The sequence below is a fragment of the Mustela nivalis genome (assembly GCF_964662115.1).
Source record: "Mustela nivalis genome assembly, chromosome: 13".
In the NCBI taxonomy this organism is placed as follows: domain Eukaryota; kingdom Metazoa; phylum Chordata; class Mammalia; order Carnivora; family Mustelidae; genus Mustela; species Mustela nivalis.
In genome coordinates this window covers 69,441,666-69,462,484 of record NC_139032.1, presented here as the reverse complement: position 1 = coordinate 69,462,484, position 20,819 = coordinate 69,441,666, and the positions used below count along the sequence as shown (strand labels likewise).

At 44.1% G+C, this 20,819-nt stretch overlaps 1 long non-coding RNA gene across 1 annotated transcript in view; it reads right to left on the bottom strand.

Annotated features, from left to right (window-relative positions):
• The window catches only part of LOC309847097, a 238,451-nt gene that overhangs the window by 6,105 nt on the left and 211,527 nt on the right, over positions 1-20,819 (bottom strand). Inside the window, exon 4 of the long non-coding RNA XR_014302303.1 lies at positions 10,608-10,797. This is a non-coding gene — a long non-coding RNA (uncharacterized lncRNA). The remainder of the gene's footprint in view (positions 1-10,607; positions 10,798-20,819) is intronic.

The window sequence follows — 20,819 nt, the reverse complement described above, 5'->3', positions numbered from 1 at the left end:
GCTGTAACAGATACTCTTTTGGGAGGAGTATGTAATTGTCTTTTTCTCCCTTTGTACTGCACATTTCTTCATTCATCATTTTCCCACTATTAACATCTGTTCGCATTCTAAAATACCTTTCTTTACCTATTGGCTCCTGAACTTCTTAGAATGTATGGTTATAAAAGGATAAAACAGAGGATTTTTAAAGTTATCACATTCCTGGATATATACGTAGGAAGCCACTGTTTGTACCCTCTACCCATATTCAGCCCACAGCAAAGCATCCCTCTCAGTGCTCAGAGCAAATGGAGAGCAGAGATCAGATACACCAGAATCTGACCATCTAACCCCAACTGCAAAGTGTGTGGAAGAATCTGGAGGAATCTGCTGCAGAATGGACTTCCAAAAGCTCTTATCAGCTGCTTTTCATCCTACTTCCCAACACCATGGTCAAGGCTCAGGGGCAAGAACCAAGAAAGATAATTCAGTGCCTCCTCTCATTGCTCAGGAGCACGTAACTGAGTGCCCACCACGCACAGCAGCAGTAAGAGGGCGTGGGGATGGCCTACTGTTGATAGTGGCTTCCTTTTCTTTTTTCTTTTTTTTAAGATTTTATTTATTTATTTGACAGAGAGAGAACACAAGTAGGCAGAGAGGCAGGCAGAGAGAGAGGAGGAAGCAGGCTCCCTGCTGAGCAGAGAGCCCGATGCGGGACTCGATCCCAGGACCCTGAGATCATGACCTGAGCCGAAGGCAGCGGCTTAAGCCACTGAGCCACCCAGGCGCCCGGTGGCTTCCTTTTCAACTCTATTCCCCTGATCCTACTTTCCTAAAAAGTGAATGTAGCTTTCTCCACTCTCCAACCTGAAACTATTATCACTTAATTTTCCTTAAGTAGTCCAGAACCATGGTGAAAAAAGAAAATCAGTATCTACATTTCTTTTTACTAAAAAATGTAACAAAATTAAACATGTACATACCAGTCTTTATTTAAAACCTCTTCCACAGCATATCTGAAATATGTGAAAGCTTTGCTTGGTCAGTATTTAAAATCAGCTTTCAGGGGCGCCTGGGTGGCTCAGTCAATTGAGTGTCTGACTCTTGGTTTCAGGGCAGGTCATGATCTCAAGGTCATGAGATGGAGCCCTGCATCCATGCTTAGCACGGAGTCTGCTTTGGATTCACACTCTCTCCCTCTCTCTTCCTCTTTAAAATAAATAAATAAATCTTGGTGGGGGGGGGGCAGCTTTCACTGCCAATGTCAAAATGAGGCAAAATATGGAAACAGCATCAGCCAGCAACATATCCTCTCAAAACATGTCTCCTCAAGCGTAGCAAAAAGAACATGAAGTGAAAATCAAAAGACCCAGATTTTCCAGATCATTGTTTCCTCTATGATTTGCTATGGGACACTGGGTAAGGAATTTTCTCTCTCTGGAGCTCAGGTTTTCCATTTCAGAACAAGGAGTTTCAATTCAGAAACTTTCCTTCCTTCCTTCTTCCCTGCCTCCCTCCCTTCCTTCCTTCTCTTCCTCTTCTGCTTTTCCTTCTCCTTCTCTCTCTCTCTTTCTCTTATTTTTACTTTCTTTCAAAGAGTAGAAACCCTCACCCAAATGAAAACTCATTCAATTGACCAGCATATTAACCATGAAGGTGAAGCTGGGTTTTTGTAGCTCTCTGCACTGGTCTCCTCTTTGCCTTCAGGAGTGCCTATGGCAGCTAACCAGTAACCCAGATATCCTTAGAGCCCAGCCTGTTAGAAGGAGAAGGAGGAGGAGGAGGAGAAGGAGGCAGAGAAGGAGAAAGAGGAAGAAGAAGAAGAAGATATCAAACTACAGGATGAGAACCCATACTGTACAGTGCGAAGTGTGTGCACTTTGGAATGAGACACACCTCAGTCCAAATCCCTACACGTGTCTGCTTTCACTAGAGCATGAATGAAAAGCCATTTTACAGGAGTTGCTCCTTGGGCCCTCATCTCTTCATCTGTAAAATGGGAATAAGGTTAATATCTATTTAATATCTATTAAATAAGGTTACCCTGAGGATTAATTAGAAGGATTATTAAAGAATGAGTTAAAACCCTAGCATACAGTAGGAGCTCAATAAACAGAAGCAATTGTTTTTTTACTGAGAAGACCAAAAACCTAGTGTCTTGGTATAATTTTCAATAACATATTGTTTCACTCTTAAAAGGTCCTGGTTTGGACAATAAATTATATGAGTATTTAAACCATCTCCTAAAGTCATCCCTCCAGTTTTGACTCTGGGGTTCTCAAAATATGCAGAAGTCTACTGGTTGAGTCTTCGAATCCCACAAGGAGTCACAGATGACTTTTCATTGTCAAGGCACGAGAATGTGGAAAAGAGCCAGGAAAGCCAGCATTTGCTCATGTTAAGAGGGTATGTGTTTGGAGTAAGCAATCTCTCATGCATTTCATGTCTCCTGCAATCCTGGTGTTTCCCCTCCTTGTTGAACATAGGCAGGGTAATTCACTCACGTGGCTGGGAAATGAAACACTTGAAACCCGGAACTGGGCATGAGAGAACACTGATCTTAAGAGTGTATGCTGATACAAAGAAATGTGTTCAACTGAGTAGGTATTGTGTGTGTTTGTATGTGCCTTGTGGTTATAATTAAGCAAATCCATTATAAGCGAACACACATTCGTGGACTTCTTTTAGTGTTAGTGATTACATTCCCAAACCATTGCCTTATTCGTAGACTTGACTAGTCTCTTCACTAAAAACTAAGCACTTCAAAATTGTTTTAAACTTCTGAACATCAGTCTTGAGAACAAGAGAGTAAATAAGAGCATCACTTATCACTTTGGTAGGCTCAACAAATGACATTTTGGGAGTGTTAGCAGCCCTTAATAGAGACTCTTCTGCTATTAGTTAAGCAAAAAGGCATCAGGGTGAGGAAGGCAATCAGTGACCCATCTCTGCCATAACTAATCTTTATCTGGATTGGCCTCAGCTGACGTGGCACACATTCCACTCCAGCATCTTCTGAGAGCGCTGGTGGTGACCATGCCCTTTCAGGGCTGGATCTACGCTCCAAGCTGGGCTGCCATTAGCACCGATTAAGATTGCTTTTTAAGGAATGGACATCCTGGAAACTGGGACCTTCAGTCTTCTAAGCATTATGATGCCATTTACATTAAAAAAAAAAAAAACTAGAGATAAAACTGAGGCAGAGCAGGACTGTTCTGCTTCATGGAAGAGAGAGGGATGAACATGTGGAAGTAGGGGAATGGAGTGGGTATTGAGATGGAGAAAACTGGGATGAGCAAGGCTGGGGAAAAGGGAAAGAGAAAACCCAGGACCCTAGCATATGGCCATGTCCCAGAAGCAATTTTGAGGAATGAAAATATTTCAGGAGAATGTTGTAACTTGTTTGCTCCAAGATGTGCAAAGCCATCTCCCTCCTGCGTCTCCCCTTAGTAATCCTGAGTAAAGAGGTGCTGGAAGCCTTCTTCACATTGGCAAGGGAGAAACCAGTGAGAGGAATAGAGAAGCAGAGTAAGAAGATGAAAAACGGCGCCCATCTGGCTTACACATGCGGGGCTTCATCTCCTAACAAAGCCTGTTACACAAAACAGGTGTTCAACAAGCATTTGTCAAGCAAATGAAATAAGTCCTGAGGAAAAGCTCCAAAGGAAGGCTTTGGTCCCAACCACCACAGAGGACTGACAAGGCTAGGAAGAGAAATTAAGAGGCCTTTTCCTTATTGGTTTGCAAAAGCAAATCCTGACCTGCTCACCTCGATGCTAACATAGCACGTAAGTGTTTGCCCAGAAAGAGCAGCCTCATAGAGCCAAAGAGCTCTTCATGTGACATTGGCTTAGCTTTGGGTGTTTGGCTATTGTCACTGTTTCGGAAAGTTTTAGCAGAGACAATAAAGAGGGCATTTAACATACAGAGAGAAAACCTCCCACATACCACCCATTCTGATGTGTCCAGCAGTGATCTAAATGCAAGGAGAGCAAAGGACATTCGTGTGACGCCCAGCTGGTTGAGTGAAATTTTGCCCTGAGTTCCATCTGTTCTAAGCCAAAGTGACAGACACAGTCTGGGGGTCCCATTTACAGTTCAGATTTGCCTCCCTCAGTTCTTCTCTTTTACTTGGAAGCTATATATAGTTCTAGACCATGACTTCAGGAACAACGGTCCTGGACTAACACTGATCATAGTGAGACCTAAGGAAGAAGCAGGTGCATGTACTTTCTTATGCTAGTGCTCTTGCGGTGCGGTGGATAGCCTTTGTTTTTATCTGCCCACCATAATTCCTGTCTTTGGCAGAGCTCTCCTCGTCATTCAGTGTCTCCCCACTATATAGTGTCCACATCTGCCAGCGTCCCCTTCCTGATCACAGGGTCGGTCATGTGACTCCAGATCAGCCTGTCTCAGAGCTCTGTGCCTTTAGCAATGGTGATTGGTCCAGGTGCACTCCTGTCATCCGAGCAAGGCCCATCAAAGTCTCGCCTGGATGGATAAATGGGCATTGGAAGTCAATAAGCTCGAAAACATGTGACTCTGGAGCCCTGGTGACCAAAGCCTGTTCACGGGATCAGACCCATACCCAGAAGGACACTGAGCTAAGGGGAGAGGAGAGGCTGAGCTCTGATGTCACAGCTGGAACCCCTAAATCCAGCCTGAAGGTAGATCGGCCATGGACTTGCCAGATGCATAGAATTTCATTTGTTCATTTATACTTAGGCTAGTGTCAAGTTGGATTTCTACAACCTAAGACGGAAAGTGCTGTGCTCAATGTAAGTGAATATAAGATGTTTATATTCAAGTAACTTCCATGTGGCAAAATGGAATAATCATCGCAATTATTGCTTGAACACCCATTTGGAGTCAGGACCTGTACCAAGAAATGAAGTGTGTATCTCATGGGAATGTCCCATGAACAAACGAAGCCACCCGAGACCGAGAAAGATTGCTTGACTTGGACAAAAATCATGGAGCTAATGGATGGAGATGGGGGGATCCTAAACTACTTATCAGAGGGTACTCACTCCACTCTATGCTCCCAAAGGAAGAGCACATACAACAGCTTCCTTACATACAATCAGCAAATCTTTGGTGCTTGTTTAGTTAAGAAGCTGTCAGTCCTTTGCCGTGAAGCCAAGGCCCACTGCACAGTCCTGTTTGTGCTACACAAGGCTCTAAGCTTCCAAACGAGCTCCTGGGGGAACCGGTCCAGGCGGGAATAGGTGGTAAGGCCTCTGTGCTGGTCTGTGGGGCTGCCTGTGCCACATGCCAGGTACTCAAGAGGTTTGCTCTGCTATCAGCACTTGCTGGCTGAGAGTGGGGGGTGGGGCAAACACTAACACGGGGAGTTCACCCAGGACCAGCCATTTTCTTGGTCCCCAGTGAGCTCATCCAGCCTTCTCTGAAATGAAGATGCTCAGGAGGGGGGATGGCTCTTAATATACTAGAAACAAGACAACCCCCGTGTTTGACTGACCTGCCCATCCTCCTCCTACTCCCTCTCCTACCTCCCCCGCCCCTCAGATGGGGCAGGGGAATAGCAGCCTATGAAATACATTCCAAAGGCCCACTGATGAGTCTTCCCTTTATTTGAATGTCAATTCCCATTCCCAGTTGTGAAAAGTGCATGGCTTCCCCTATTTAAATTCCCATTCCAAGTTTTGGGAAATGCATGAATGGAGTCCTGCACTACCATTCATTGCCTCTGTGACTCTGGTCAAGCTAACCAGGCTCTCCAAGCCTCAGTATGCTCTTCTGAAAATGGGAATGAGGCTGCCTACCCAAAGGCATCACAAGAATTTAACAAGGGATGTGCTCTCACTCCTCCTGGAGCTTGGCATGGGGCAGACGTTCCATGATGGTAAATACTGTCAGGGCTTCCCAAAAGTGTTAATGGGAATAAACTTAACGCATGCTGGGCCTAGTCTTCAGTTGGTGCCTATTAAATAGCCAGGTTCTTTCAAATTGGGCAGGAAGTGATTCCCATTTTCCATATTTGAGAATCCCCACAAACAATCCTTGGCCACAATGGGATAGATGGGGCCGAGCTATATCCTAAGATCATGGCATTCCTGCTCCAGCCTAATAAGCATCTGTGTGAATGACTTTGATGCTAAGGTTAGTGGGGGGCTAAGTGTGGATGCTAGGGAGGAGGAGGAGATAAGAGGTCCCAAACACTAAGGTGGCAGCCTTTTTTTGTGGCACCTCCCATCTGTCAAGACCCAGGACGTAGCCCATGTATCCACCCCTGGTGTGGAGGGGTCACCCAGGCTCTGGACAATCACAGAAGCATTAAGCTCAGGGCAAAGCCTATTCTAGGACATCCCTGCTGTTTCTTGTGTGGGCAAGGAAGGCAGGGGTCCTAAGAAGAGGGGTTGCCTCTGTAAATGTTTCTGCCAAGGTGGAAGCATCAGGAGAGTGGTTTTCAATCCTGAGTGTACGCTATGAATCACCTGGGGATCTTGACAATTACGGATCCCCACAAAGGGGGCCTGGAGGGACCCCTGAGATTCTGTATTTTTAACAAAATCCCAGGCAACATTGAGGCTTCCTGCCCAGACACCACGTTTTGAGAATAGCAAGGCTCTAAGACATAAGAGATTCATAGTAAATGTTTGCTAATTAATTAGTAATAGATACACTGATGACTAAACATACAAGTGAATAACACAGGGGGAAGTAGATTATAATGGAAGGTCTATTATTCCAGCCAGACGGGGGTTAAAGTCCATACCTTCCGGACTTCTGGACTTGACATTTAACCCCCAGCCCCGGTATGTTCCTTTGACTCTTTTTCCTTTGTTATTTCCTTCTCTCCTCAGTGACAGGGCAGTAGAAAGAGCAAAATCACTATCTCTCTCATAATCCCTGAGTCTCCCTGACCAAACCCATACAATGGGAACAATACCATTTATCCTACAGTTGTTGCAAGGACTAAACACCTCAGGAGAGGAGCTCAAGAAATGGTGGCTACTGACTATTACGTAATTAATTCACTGAGGTGACAGATTTCTCTCCAGTACGTAGAGGGAACAGGGGAGACTATTACTTGTATATATGTGCTGGCGAGGTCCCGAAGCCTTTGTTGTCCATTGTGTTATGCTAATTTCACATATAGGGAAAATGAGCCTTAGAAAGATTCAGTGACTCTTATCCAAGGTCACAGAGCTGCGTAAGTGGTAGGGAGCAGTTGTGTCCGACCCCAAAGCCGCATTCTTTCGCCACCATCCTGCCTCTCCCCTGTGCCCCAGTGTGGGCAGCCTGCCCCATCTGAACACAGTGCTCCACAGTCAAAGGCTGTGGGGATTAGCTGTCAAGGCTCCAATTCGACCCAAGTCCGGACTCATTCCTTGGCTGGGAAGCAGACAGCCTGTTTACACGACACAGGTCTGGGATGGCAAAGTCCTCAGCGCCTGTTTGTCTGCTTTTGCCTTCTCCTCTCACTCAGACCCTCAGTGAGTCAGTTTTGGTCAAATGCAAGGACAGTCTGTGCTGAGCGTGCTCCAACTTATGGGGAAGGTGTATGAAGCCCTGAAGGTCACTGGGTGAAAGTGTCAAAGTGGACAGACAGATGGCCTCTCACATCTTTGTGGGAGGGAGCTGTTTGCCAAGCAAAGGGTTCAAGGACATCCTCTCTCCGAGTCGCAAACAGGCCTGATTCACTGCCCCCGCTTTCCGACCACAGATGTTTTCTTGCTCACAGCCAGGTTCCAAATGGGGCAGGATCTGCCAGAATGAGCTCTCCAAGAGAGGAGAGGAAAGAAATGGGAATCTGACACGTTGTTTCCACCTCTGTAAACCTGGCCTCCCTGTCCAGACCCCAATCCCGCCTCAGTCTTCCCCTCCTGCGGCAGCGACAACTAATTTAACTGTTCCCCAGAGGTTCCCGCCCCCCCCCCCCGCTATAGCATGGAACTACCCAGGGACATGGCTGCCATGTCAGCCATCCCACTTCCAAGCACCCCTGGCTTCTTGGGGGGGCCATGCGACTGCTGCTGACCAACCAGCGGAAGTGATGTGTGTCTCCCTCCTGGGCCAAGGCATGCCTCCCCCGCCCTCCCTTTTTTCATCCCAGAGAGAAAGAAGTCACAGGTGGAAGGAGCTTATGTCGCTGACTCACCACGTGGAAGGCTTCCTGCCGACCAGGAACACCCACATAGACAGTTTGGTGAGTGAGGAATAAAGCTTTATTATTTTGAAGTCACTGAAACTTTCAGATTTGTTTACTAGAGCAAGTAACATGAACTGTGAGTACACCCCAGGGCTGGGATAGCCACCGAGACTCTGATTGGATCCTTGGTATGGTGTGCAGCATAGGGCGCTCAGAACTTCATCCCTGGGATCTCACAGAACCCTCATACAACTCTGTCAGCTAACTGCCAGCCCCATCTGCCACCACAGAAACCTCAGCTCTGGGATAGTAAATCATTTGTTCCAGACCATACGGCAAGAAGCGGCAGCTAGGGTTCAAACAAATTTCTGTCTGACCACACATGCAAGAAGCCTTCTCTTTAGCCACTTCTGGACAGTGCAATCCCGAGGTCCTGAAGAAAGCGCATCTTTCTACAGTCAGCCCTGGGCAAGAGTGCATGAGCTGAGCTCCTTTATTGGTTTATAGGGCTCCTCCCATACAGGTCCCTGCCTGGAACCTGGGGAAGATGAGGACCTGGGGAAGATGCGGACGGGGAAGAAGAGTGGAAGCTGGTTCCTCATTGCTCTAATCTGGCCAGCCAAGGGACAAAGACAGCCCTTGAAGGACCGATAAACCTTTCCTAAACCCTCTCCTAGGTCTGGCACAGACCCCAAAAGAGGAGCAGCAAGTCTGGATGAAGTCCCTTTGGAGTGAAATGTAGTTGTTTGAACTGAGTCTAAAACTTGCTGTTGAGGGGTGCTTGGTTGTGGCTCAGTGGGTTAAGGGTCTGCCTTCAGCTCAGGTCATGATCAAGGGTCCTGGGACTGAGCCCTGCTCAGTGAGGAGCCTGCTTCTTCCTCTCCCTCTGTTGCTCTCCCTGTTTGTGCTCTCTGTTAAATAAATAAATAAAATCTTTCAAAAAATTAAACTTGCTGTTGGCGTATCATGGTGAAATAGAATTTCGGTAAATTTCCCAATTGAAGTGACTCAAAACTATTTAAATTAAAATGTGCAAAGGCGGCCAAACTGTAAGGTATGAACTATGCTGTACTGAGTTTGATGCAGGCTCACCAAGGACAACGCCGGGGGTGCTCATGACACCGCAGTAACATGGTACTCAAATGCAGAAAATATGGACATTGGAGTAAGAAGCCGGAGGTCCTGGCTTCCTCATTTCTGAAGACGGGATGAGGGCGGGGAAGCTGCAATCCTCTCTTCCTTCTCATGTTGGCATATTTCCCTGTCTTTTTCATCTTCGTGCTCAGCATCAGTACACTAGCTCAAGTATAGCAGGAGAGGGAAGAGGGTGGTTTCAGGACCTTCTGCTCCTGCTCCCCTCTCACTGTGCCCAGGGAGAGAGCTCTCCAACTTAACCCTCCTAGAGCTCTCCAGCCTCCTCAGGATAAAAATCCAAGCTCTTCAGACTGCCATTCCAAGTGCTGCATGATCTAACTCTGACCTTCATTCCCACTGTACATACCTTCATCCACTCCTTCATCCTACACTTGGTCCCCATGGCAGGTTTCACATTTCCCTGTGCGCCTTTCTGCTACTCTATCCTTTCAACGTCCCTGAAATGCTCTTCCCTATCTTAATTGTTAGAAGTTCAAACCTTACCCATCTTTCAAGGCTGATGTCAATATAATCACTTGTAGAAATCCTGTCCTGACGCCCACAACTAGGACCTCCACTCCTGCCTTCTAAGCTCAGGCAGCACACTTCTTAGGGACTGACACCTTTGGTATTTATCGACTCATTATTTGACCCCATTTTTTAATCTCCCCTCCTAGCTCCGTGGAGAAAGAACTCCACCTGCTTCATCAACGTATTTTCCAGCACTTAGAGGTATAACTAATACAAAGTTGGTATTTGGCAAGTTTACTAAGTTAATCCAAAATTTTAAGTCAAGGAAAGACTCAGCGAAGACAGTTGATAGAATGCAACTAAGCCCTGCTGCAGTAACAAGTGAACCCTGACACTCATGACTTAATACGGCTTCTCACTCTACCCCTAGTCCCTCTGAGGTCAGGCAGCTCCCCAGGGCAGAACTCCACCAGCCACTGAGGCAAGAATCTAATCTCCTTCCCTTATAATTTCTAATCCCTTATAATCTCTGCATCCCAAGTGTTTTGCTTCCAGCTGTGCAGACAGGGCTCTAAGATCGTGGAAGTCATTGTAGGACACTTTATGGCCAGGCTGGAATTAGTGTCCATTTCTAATACTTGAAGGATTGTCTATGAAACCTATAGCACTGGCATCACCTGAGGGTTTACTGAAATGCAGAATCACAGCCCCGACTCCAAACCTACTGAACCTGCACATTAACAAGATTTGCCAGGTGATGGGTGTGCACATGACATGAAAACACTCACGGACATCATTTGTGCCCAAGTTCCTTCATCAGGAACTCATTCCCGGGTCCAAACTAACTGAGGAAGCTTGGAAAATGTTTCTATCCTGATGCCTAGATGGGGAAGTGGGTTTTACTCACCACAGACACAGCCCCAAGCAGCATGTAAGATGAAATGGATCCACTCCTACTTCCAGATGAACCATGTCATGTAGAAACTCTGTACCTCAGTTACCTGCTCTGCCACAGCAGTTGGCAGGTGGAGTGTCTATACCTGACTCAAGTTTCAAGATGATGGAATCCAGCAGAAGGGCCCGGAATTCCAATATATCTGCAGAGAGACGGAAGCCAGATGAGAAAGCACATTAAAAAGCCTGAAATTTAAAGAACATTTAAATAGCATACTCTAAAAAAAAGTTGGTGTTGAAGTTGAAAAAACATTTAAATAGTATACTCTTAAAAAAAAAAAAAATAGAGAGAGCTCCTCATTGCTCTCACCAATGGTCATTCAACCAGTGCAAAGGCCCTAAGCAGCCACAGTAGCAAGCTGGAATAATCCACTGTTCATTCTCTGTGAAGTTCTGACCTGTTAGACCCAGCTATTTTCACTATTTCCATTGGTCATTGTTTCTGGTTCTCATTAGTTGAAATTTATTTTAATTATTCTGTGACTCTATTTTTTCCAGAACACAAGGATTTGAGGTTCACATACTTTCATCTTTTATTTATGATTGATTAATTAACCAGCACTGCATAGAGGGATGAGGAAAGCAGGAACTTTTCAAAAATTCTTTTCTCATGTAAATGTGTAGACTACTTCACAAGAAAACTCAGGTCCTTTGTAATATTTGTACTTGATGGCGTTTTACTTGGGAAATACTGGTAAGCCAGCTCTGATCTTAAATTTGAAAGCATTTCATTCAAATAAAAAAAGAAAACTTAGTATTTCATAATATGAATTTGCTTCATTTCGCATGTGCCAAACACAGAAAAAAATCAACCTCAAAGCAATCAAAATTTCCCCATCAACATCGAGCATGTAATTTTTATAGCACAATATCCCTTGACCAACTACATTATACTTTTATTTTCAAACCATGGGGAAATAAATAATTTAGAAACTGAATAGGAAAAGAAAATAAATCCTTAAAAAGTATGTATCATGGAAAGATTTTCTAGTGCTAAGTATGAACTGACATTCCACATCCACGAGTATGATTCCATATTAGGAGTCAATATCGTGTTACATAATTCACTCATGAGCTGCAAGGGTGAATGGGTAACATGCATATGTATGCCATCAACCATGGGATAATTTATGCATTGTCCCAGGGCCACATATCTTTTCCTTTTACTTTTATTTGAGGCTCAACCGCCACTCTTGATGAACCATCCCTCTCAAGGCTTCAACAAATTGAGGACTTCCAAGTCTCTCTCTCCAGAATCCACCTGGCACTTCAGCTTCACACTTACATAACCAATTTAGTGTAGGACACCTTTATTTCCAGAAGGACCCCGAATTCACCTGTCCCAAAAGTAGTCCGCCATCTTCTCCTAAAATTTCTTATTCCTTCTTGTATTTTCCAAGCAAGTACTAAATATTTGCTGAATTAAGGGGGGGCGTAGAGATTCATTCTTCATTTTCCTCGTTTTTATTTCCTGGAAATTAATATGATCCTTTATATACATTTACATTAGCTCCACCCACTCCTCCTCCCCTCAAATAACCTGAAGTGCCTTAAAAACATCTGCATGATAATACAAAGGAAACAGTTAAAGAAATGAGGGGAATGGCAGACTAGCTGGCAACACTGAAAGAAACCAGGGGAAGACTGATTCCCAGCACTGCATAGCAGGGATACAAACCAGGTTCTGAGCTTTCCAAAGGCTAAAAGCAAAGTGGGAAACACTTATCAAGGATGTATGATTCATAGTGTCTGTCAGATTAAAGGAAATGCCAGCTGTTCAAGAAGCATGATTTTATTATATAACAAAAGCAATGCTAGCAAATGTGGTAGGTATATGCTTCCATGCTGTTTGACTTGGGCGTGAGGATACCTCTTCAGTTGCCTGCCTTGTCTATTTAACCATTAGGTAAGTGAAAATGGACTTACGTAATACCTAAATTAACCTTTCCTTGAAGACTGAAAAAGAGTGGAAGTGGGCAAAAAATGACCTAATCTCCGTAGTCTTTTCTACTGCTCCGAGTACTTGATTCCAGTGTCCTCTAGCATCCTTAAGATGAAAGGAGAGTCCAATATAGATTTCCCCGCACTCCAGAAGGAGATTCCTCTGAAACCTTTCCTAAGCCAAAATGAAGTAATAAAGCAAAGAAGCAACTGCCATCAATTTCTACGGAAATTTTTTTAGCAGTCCCAGACCCCCACAATAACCCCTCTTCAGCTTTTCTGATACCTTAGGACACATCTTGCTCACAGCACACGGAATAATTGGAGATAAAGCACAGACCCTCACAGATGCAGCTCAGAGCTCCAGTGGCTTAATGCTGAGGTGCGTAGTGTACTGAGTGCCCTTCCTGGGGAGGGGAGCGTGGCCCAGGGGCGGGAGCAGTCCTGCTGCTGGGGGTGTGCACTATATAAGGCCCACTGCAATACAAATGCTGAACACTATTTTGGCTTTTCACCTTTTTTTTTTTTTGCAAAAGCAAAAATCCTCTTCACATGTATTTCGGTTCATGAAAATGGGTCCTAATATGGATAGATCTTGCAGAAAAGCGAATAGCGTTTACTTTTGAAAAATGAGGGATACTTATGTAAGGTCTACTTTAGTGAATCAAGGTCCTTTGTGATCTGGCTTCAATTTCCTCTTTTGCCAGTAAACTTCATCAAGATTGCCAATACTTACTATTCCTTAGACAGCATGCTCACCCCACTGATCCTTGCTGGTGCCGTGTCCCCTACAAGGAACACTCGCACCCCAAATCTCTGTCTCACATTCTTATTTCATAAAACCCAATTTCTTCTGCAAACTCTTCCCTGGGTTCAGAATCAGGAGCTCCCTCCTTTAGACTTCTACACCGGTCGGGAATGTGGACGTGGCTTAGCTGACTGACACCCACCCAAGGCCTTGGAAGGTGCCACTGCGAAGCAGGCTGGGGCTGTGTGATATCCTCTGAAAGCTGGGAATTTGGTGGTGGACACATGAGGATTCATTTTACTAAGCTTTTTACTTTTATATGTGTTTGAATTTTTTTGTCATAAGAAGGTAAAATAAAATCTGAAGATACATAACATTTATAAGGTCAGGGAGGAAGAAGAAACTATGGGGAAAATTCCTCACTGAATCCCCATAATATGTCTCTGAATGAGCCTCTAATATCCCAGTTTGCAGATAAGGAAATTGAGGCTCATTGAGATGAGAAGGCCCTACAGTTGGGGTTTGTAGCCATGTCTGCTTGGCTCCAAGGCCAACATGTTCTCCACTAACACTATGTCTGCATCTAAGATCCTCAGGTTGGTCTGGATACTGGGGACGCATGAAGTTACATTAATGCCCACCCTCTCAGCCTTCACTGCCCCCAGCTGAGGTCTCCCCCAGTTACCTCGGTGTCTCACCTGAATTAAGTACATAATGTATGCCCAGTACTAGCCCTTAGTATCAAGTCATCTTCTCAATCCCTCTGAAAGGTAGGTATTGTTACTCTCCTTTCCGAGAGAGGGGGCTGCCCCTTAGAGAGATGAAGTCATATCTCAAGTCACATAGCTAGACCAGGTGGAGTTCAGATTTGAATCTAGGGATGTCGGATTCCAAAATGATTGCTGTGTTTATAAAGCATTTAGAACAGTGACCTAATAACAGAAGGGGAAAAAAAAATCCACACTAGCAGTTGGATGGCCTGAGTGTCAGCCACTTTTCTTGTTGCTTACCAATGAGATCTTTCTCAGATTGCTTTCTCTCTCCCACCGAGTCTTCCCATTATAGAAGAGAAGCTGTTCTCCATGTCCCTTAAGATGCAGTTTTCAAACCATAGCTCAGACCCATGAGCAAGTAATCAAATCAACAGGTCACCACAAACATTTACAAGGAGAGGAGAAGAAAGAAAAAGAAAGAAAAGAAAAAAAACACATCAGAGTAAAGATGAATTGTTTCAATAAAGAGGCATAGGCATACACAGGCGCACACACAAACATATATGGATATGGTGTGGGGGGGGTGAATGCACTGGGTCATGGTGTGATATCAATTCGCCCTTGTGGGTTGTTATCAACAGTCTGCAAGTTAGTGCTTTAATGCATCTCTCAGATGAGGGACTTCAGGCTGAGTGAAGTCTGACAATTTGTGAATGCAAACCACTAGTTTCGTGGAGACTCTGTAGACCAACAGAAAAGAAGAACTTTAGAATCAGACAGCTTTGGATTTCAAAGTTTGGATGTATGAACCTTAAAGAACTGAATCTTTGGATTTGAATCTCTCCCACTTGACCGTATGGCCTTGGACAAGTCATTTCATCTTTTTGGGCTATGGTTTCATCATCCGTAAAATGCAATTAATAATGCCCATCTTATGGGAAAATAATGAGGCTTAAGTGAGAAAATAAACACTTAGCAAAGTTCACAGTGCACTGTCATGCCCCAAAAATGTTAATTATAATAATTATTAATAATTTTAATATTTTTATTATGACCAGCAACATTATTTTCAAATTGCATTGAAATTATTTGTTTACCTGTCTCTTCTGAGACTGGACTCACAAAGAAATCTAAGCTACCCTCTGTCATTGTTTCCAAAACATATTTTATTCAATGCAAACTGATTACATGGTCAGCACCTCCAAAGTTAGAACTTGGACTAGAAGGTATAAAGACTACTCCATACATCCCCAACAAATTTATGGAAGGCTTTCATTCAGTTAAGAACTCTTTGAAAAGAGAATTCACTAACTTGAAAAGGAATGATGAAGACTAAGCACCATAAGGCATTTCATCATTACAAGGTGAGGCCGTGCATATTACTCTATTCTCAATCCCACTACCACAGAGCAAGGGAAGTGTTATTCTCACGCTCCATGCTACAGGTGTGGAAACTAGAGCTGAAAGAGGTGAAATGACTTGTCTGTGCCATAGAACCACGACTTGATTTCAAGTTCTATGTTCTTGCTCTGGCATCAGTGATTCTGAATAATAGTAGGCGGTGTGGAAGAATAACCACAGATCCATTGTGCAGGAGATTCTGAATCTGGGGGTCCAAAAAAGGCTACTCCTCTCACCCACTGGGTCTCTTAGAGATACCCACTTACAAGCAAGGCCTGATTTTACAGCCTGGCAAACCCATGAACACATTTGCACAGGCTATTCTCAGTTACAGTGGGCAGGTACAGAGTTGGAATCTGGAAGACTCAATTTCATTTTGCCTCTTGACCAAGCCTGAAGCCCCAGTGCTGACAGACAGTGGTAGGAGGATCATCTTTGGATGGCCTGTCCTCTCTGGCCAACCGCATGCAGCCAGGGGTAGGGCCAGCCTAGATCTATACCACATCATGGATGTTCCAGAGCTCTGAAGGGCTCTGACAGAATGAAGTTCTTTCCTCAGGGAAGCCACCCTCAACTCCTTCAGCCAGAGTTTGTGGCCTCAACCACAGCTCCCACAGTCTTTGTATACAGAGTGGTATAACCATTAGTTTATAAGCCTCCCTCCCAGAAAATAAAGGTGCAGGAGATGGCGAACAGAGGACCCAAGTACCCAGTCCCAGGCACTCAGCAGATACTCACTGAGCATGTGAATGAATGAATGGATGAATGAATGAATACAGAGAAAACAGAATCATGACTTAACTCTGACTACAATATGTAATAAAGGTTTCCTATATGCTTTTGTCCTTTTCTGGTCATCAGATTTGACCACCTCTTGAATTCAAAGGCAAAGATCTTTTTCATTTCTTTTCTTTTCTTCTTTCTTTCTTTTTTTTTTTTTGGAACCATGATAGAAACTTATTTTTCTTGGAATACTTTACAAACATAAAAAAGAACACTTCTCAGGAAGCTATGAGCTCTGCAGTTTATAAGACATGAAACACCATAAACTACTTTGGAAAAGATCATTTTCCTGGAAACAATGTATTTGGAAATGAATTAGCCATCCCAATAGTCAAATCTTGGCCTTCTAATTCCATAGAGGAATATGGGAGAGGAGGCTTTGTGGTACAACCAACAACCAATGCTTCACAGAGCAATTGCCCAAGGACAGGTCCTATGCACACAGCCTCTAGTTCAATGTCCTAATGGCATCAGATATGCCTCTGAAGAAGGGGGCACATCCCCACCCTGCAGCTTCAGTAACAGAGGATCAGGAGTCACAGAGCTCATAAGAAGTAGAGCTGGATTCAGACCTAGGTCTTTCTGAGTCTCCATCCCAGGGATTTCGGGTAAAACTCAGATTTCTCTCACTTCAGAGGCGTCATCATTAATCACTTTCAATTAACTCTACTCTAACACAGACCAATGAAAATCCAGACCAAGACAGCAACAACAACAACAACCACCTTCCCTTCTCAAAGAACTCTGTTAAGCTCTTTTGCAGTCTCCCTTGCCAAGTTATTTAACAGGAACCATGCTCTTTTGAGGAAAAGGCAGAGAATGCCATCCACTATGAGCCATATAAAACATGCAAAATTCCCCAGTAATTGTCGCATCATTACTAGAGGTCTTGAAGTCACGTGGGCTTCTAGAAAAATCAGGCTGCTACAAAACATAAGGAATGAATGTTCATCAAATAAAGTTTGGAATAAATGGAAAGTGGAATAAAGTGCCCGTAATTTACCAACCCAAAGGCCAAAGCACTTGGGTAACATTTACTTGGAGATGCATATGGAATCCCAGCAGGTACCATGTAATATGATATCATTTTGCTTTCCCACTTAACATTGAAGCAGACACATTTTTCACATGCACTGAAGTAGTTTCTGTGGATTTTACTGGGTTCATAATACTCCATCAAGGAACTATCCATTAATTAATCATTCTTTTTTGTTGTTGCTACAGATTTAGGTTGTATCTAGGTGTGAACAGCACATCAGCGGCCAAACACAGTCTCTGAGAGGCGGTGCCACACTTGCTTCATCACAGTGCATTTCCCTCCACTGGGCCCAGAACCACCTTCGCTGGGAGCGACCTGAGCAGATGCCTGGAACCCCACACTCAGAAGGGCTCCCTGTTTGGTTGAATGTTCTGTCGGCATCATCTTGAAGTTATTAACATATATTTGTAGGTATGTGTGATGGAACACAGGAACAGGCAGGTGAGCAGAGAGAACTGGATAATGTGTGTGTCCACCATTCCTTGTCTCCTGTTCACATAGAATGTTGGCCATGCCTCACAAGGATAGCATTCTCGTGGATCCCCACTGTCTGGAGTTCAGTGATGCTCAAAGCAAATGTGAGGTAAATGTGTTCCTTCTGGGGCACCTGGGTGACTCAGGGGGTTAAAGCCTCTGCCTTCAGCTCAGGTCATGATCCCAGTGTCCTGTGATCGAGCCCCACATTGGGCTCTCCGCTCAGCAGGGAGCCTGCTTCCCCCACCCCACCACCTGCCTCTCTGCCTACTCGTGATCTCTCTCTGTCAAATAAATAAATAAAATCTTTTTTTTTTTTTTAATGTATTCCTTCTACTAAGTGAGCTGGGAGGACCAGTGCACTGACTGTACTAAGGTGCTTATTAGAACCTCAGCTTGCTTCCTGCAACCAACCAGCTGCTACCATGTATTTTAGTCAACTACTCAGTTCCTGTTCCCTTTGTCCACCTTACCCAACAGTAAGCCAAGGGTAGAGAGTGTTGGTAGAATGTACACAGATCAGGAAGTGAATTTTTTAAAAGTTGAGTTTGTTTTGTGCAGCATTTACAACCAGGAAAATGAAAAGTATATGCATGCACAAAGTACAGAATACAAATTTCCAGTGTGACACAAATACAGAATATAATTCTTGTGTTTCCACCTGGGAGTTTGCCTCCTTCTTCTAAATGAATCCAGTCACTTCAAGAGAGTCAGAGAAGGATTTTACTAGGTGTTCCTCCTCCCCTCCTTTCTCCAACTACCTTCTGGCTCAACAGCCGGCTGATGGCGTTTTCACCAATCTAATCAGGAGGCCAACTTCTCCAAATAGTGCGGGATTAATAGCAGTGTTGGCGTGGGGGCTAGTGGTTGGGAAAAGGCAACAAGGCTAATATTTATTTATTGCCATGTGCTTCATAGTGTGCTTAGGTTCTTTATTCACATGCTTGCTGGTAAATTTTTACAGCCTCATTCTGCCAAATATTGCTCTCCTTTAGGTTAGGCCCTCATTTCCGAGATACTTTAGAACTTTGACCTGCAGTAAAGTTACTCTTGCTCTTATGAGCTGATCCTTCTTTGTAAAATTGCCAAGTTTTTCTTTTAAAGACGTTATTATAGCAAAGTCATTTTATATATATTATAGCCAGTGTGCAAAAATCCCCTCAGGCTGATAACCCACAGTTTGGAGAAGAATAAACGTAACCTGGATGGCAGTTGCTTTCAAATGTGGTAGCATGTTAAAAGGGACTGAGACACTTTGCAAAATAGGGGTGCCCAGGTCTCACTCCCCATCATTCTGACTCAGTTGGTCTGGGGTACGTGCTGGGCATTGAAAGACTCATAAGCTTCCCTGAGGTGAGTCTGTGTGCAGCTCTGCAGATAGGATCTTAGCTACTGCTCTAAGATCCTATCTGTTTAAATTCAGAGGAAGAAAACCACACAGCCAATCAATGAGACCATCAGCCTCCCTATTAGTAGGATTCGGCAAATCATCACAGAGCCCTGACTGACAGGCCTGATACTGGGCCCTTTAGGAATGGCCAAGTTGAATAAGATAACCTCCTAGTCCTGGAGGAAATTTCAGGATAGAGGACAAGTGAGAAAGTCAGCAAGCTAGCATCAAGAGAGTGTCAAGAGTATCTAGAACTGAGACAGAACCCGGAGCTGATAGGATGTTATACATGTATGCTGTGTCTCTGAAAGGGACTTTCCACTGTGCCAATGGTGCATCAACAGGAAAAGCCCAAAGGGTCGCAATGCAGTCCACGACAGGGACGTTTTGTTTGACTTTGTATCCCAAGTGACCAACACAATGTTGGCACCTCGTTGGTGGTCATCAACAAATGATAGAAAGAATAGATGAATGGATTAATTTGTAGCATAAACTGCTTTAAGGACCAAAAATTTTTAAGTTTGGAAAGCTATGTCTGAGCCAGATCATGGAGGCCTGGAAAGTTCTTGAGCTGTCAGTTTCATCATCTGAGCTGTTCAAGGGAAAATAAATCCCGTAGTAGTTACACGTGATACTTTGGTTGAAGCATAAAGCTGGAGATGGTTTAGGAGGCAAGGGCCCAAGAGGGGGCTCATGAGGACCTGAACTAGGCCAAGGGAAGAGGGGATACAGTGGTAAGTCATGTGGAAGGATTGTTCCTTATTTTTCTGCACCTCACCTCGATCCCCTCCTATTCTGATACCCAGAGAACCTCAAATGCTACCCCTGTCACCCAACTGGATTGTTTCAGCAGGACAGACACAAAGATAAGCATCGGCTCCCTGGTCCCTCCCCATCAGCCCCCACTGCGTTCCCAGAGCCCTCCTCTGCCTGGAATAGTAAGGGCTATTCTTTCTACTACAACGACCCTTTTTATGTTAGCTGTTCTGATATACAGCGAGAATCTCATCTTTAAACTTAGCCAGTAAATATATGGAAAGTCACTCCACCTTCCTAGTTATCTAGGAGTACTAATTAAAATGACAGCAAGATTTCATTTTTCACTCAACAGACTGGCAAAAATTAAAAGATGAATAATACCTAGTGTCAGTGAAGGAGACGGAAAAGTGTACTCTTAAATTCTGCTTGCGGGAATGTACACCCGTGGACTTTTTGAAGGCAATTTGGCAGTATCTATAAAAATGTTAAATGTGTATTCTCTTTGATCAAGTGGTTTTCGTTCTTGATTGTGACCCCAGGGAAATACTTTCACAGGAGTACAAAGAGGTGAACACTGCATTTACTGGTTGCAATGAAATATTGGTTGCACCATATCCCCCATCACTAGGGAATGGTTGAAAAGACCATGGTGCACCCAAGCTACGGAATCTCTGGAAGCATCCAAAAGAACGTGGCTGGTTCAGCAAAACAAGCAAACTGTCTATGACCCCCACCCCCAAAAAGCACCAGAATGACTACATTCTTTGTCCACATACATATAACTTCACTAATAAAATCAAGGCCACATACACGAGGGAAAGGGAAGCAAGCTAGCACTTTTGCTCTGATAAGTTATTGATTGAGATTTCACAGTTAGAATGCATTCACGTTATTGTGCAATTATAATAAATAAATAT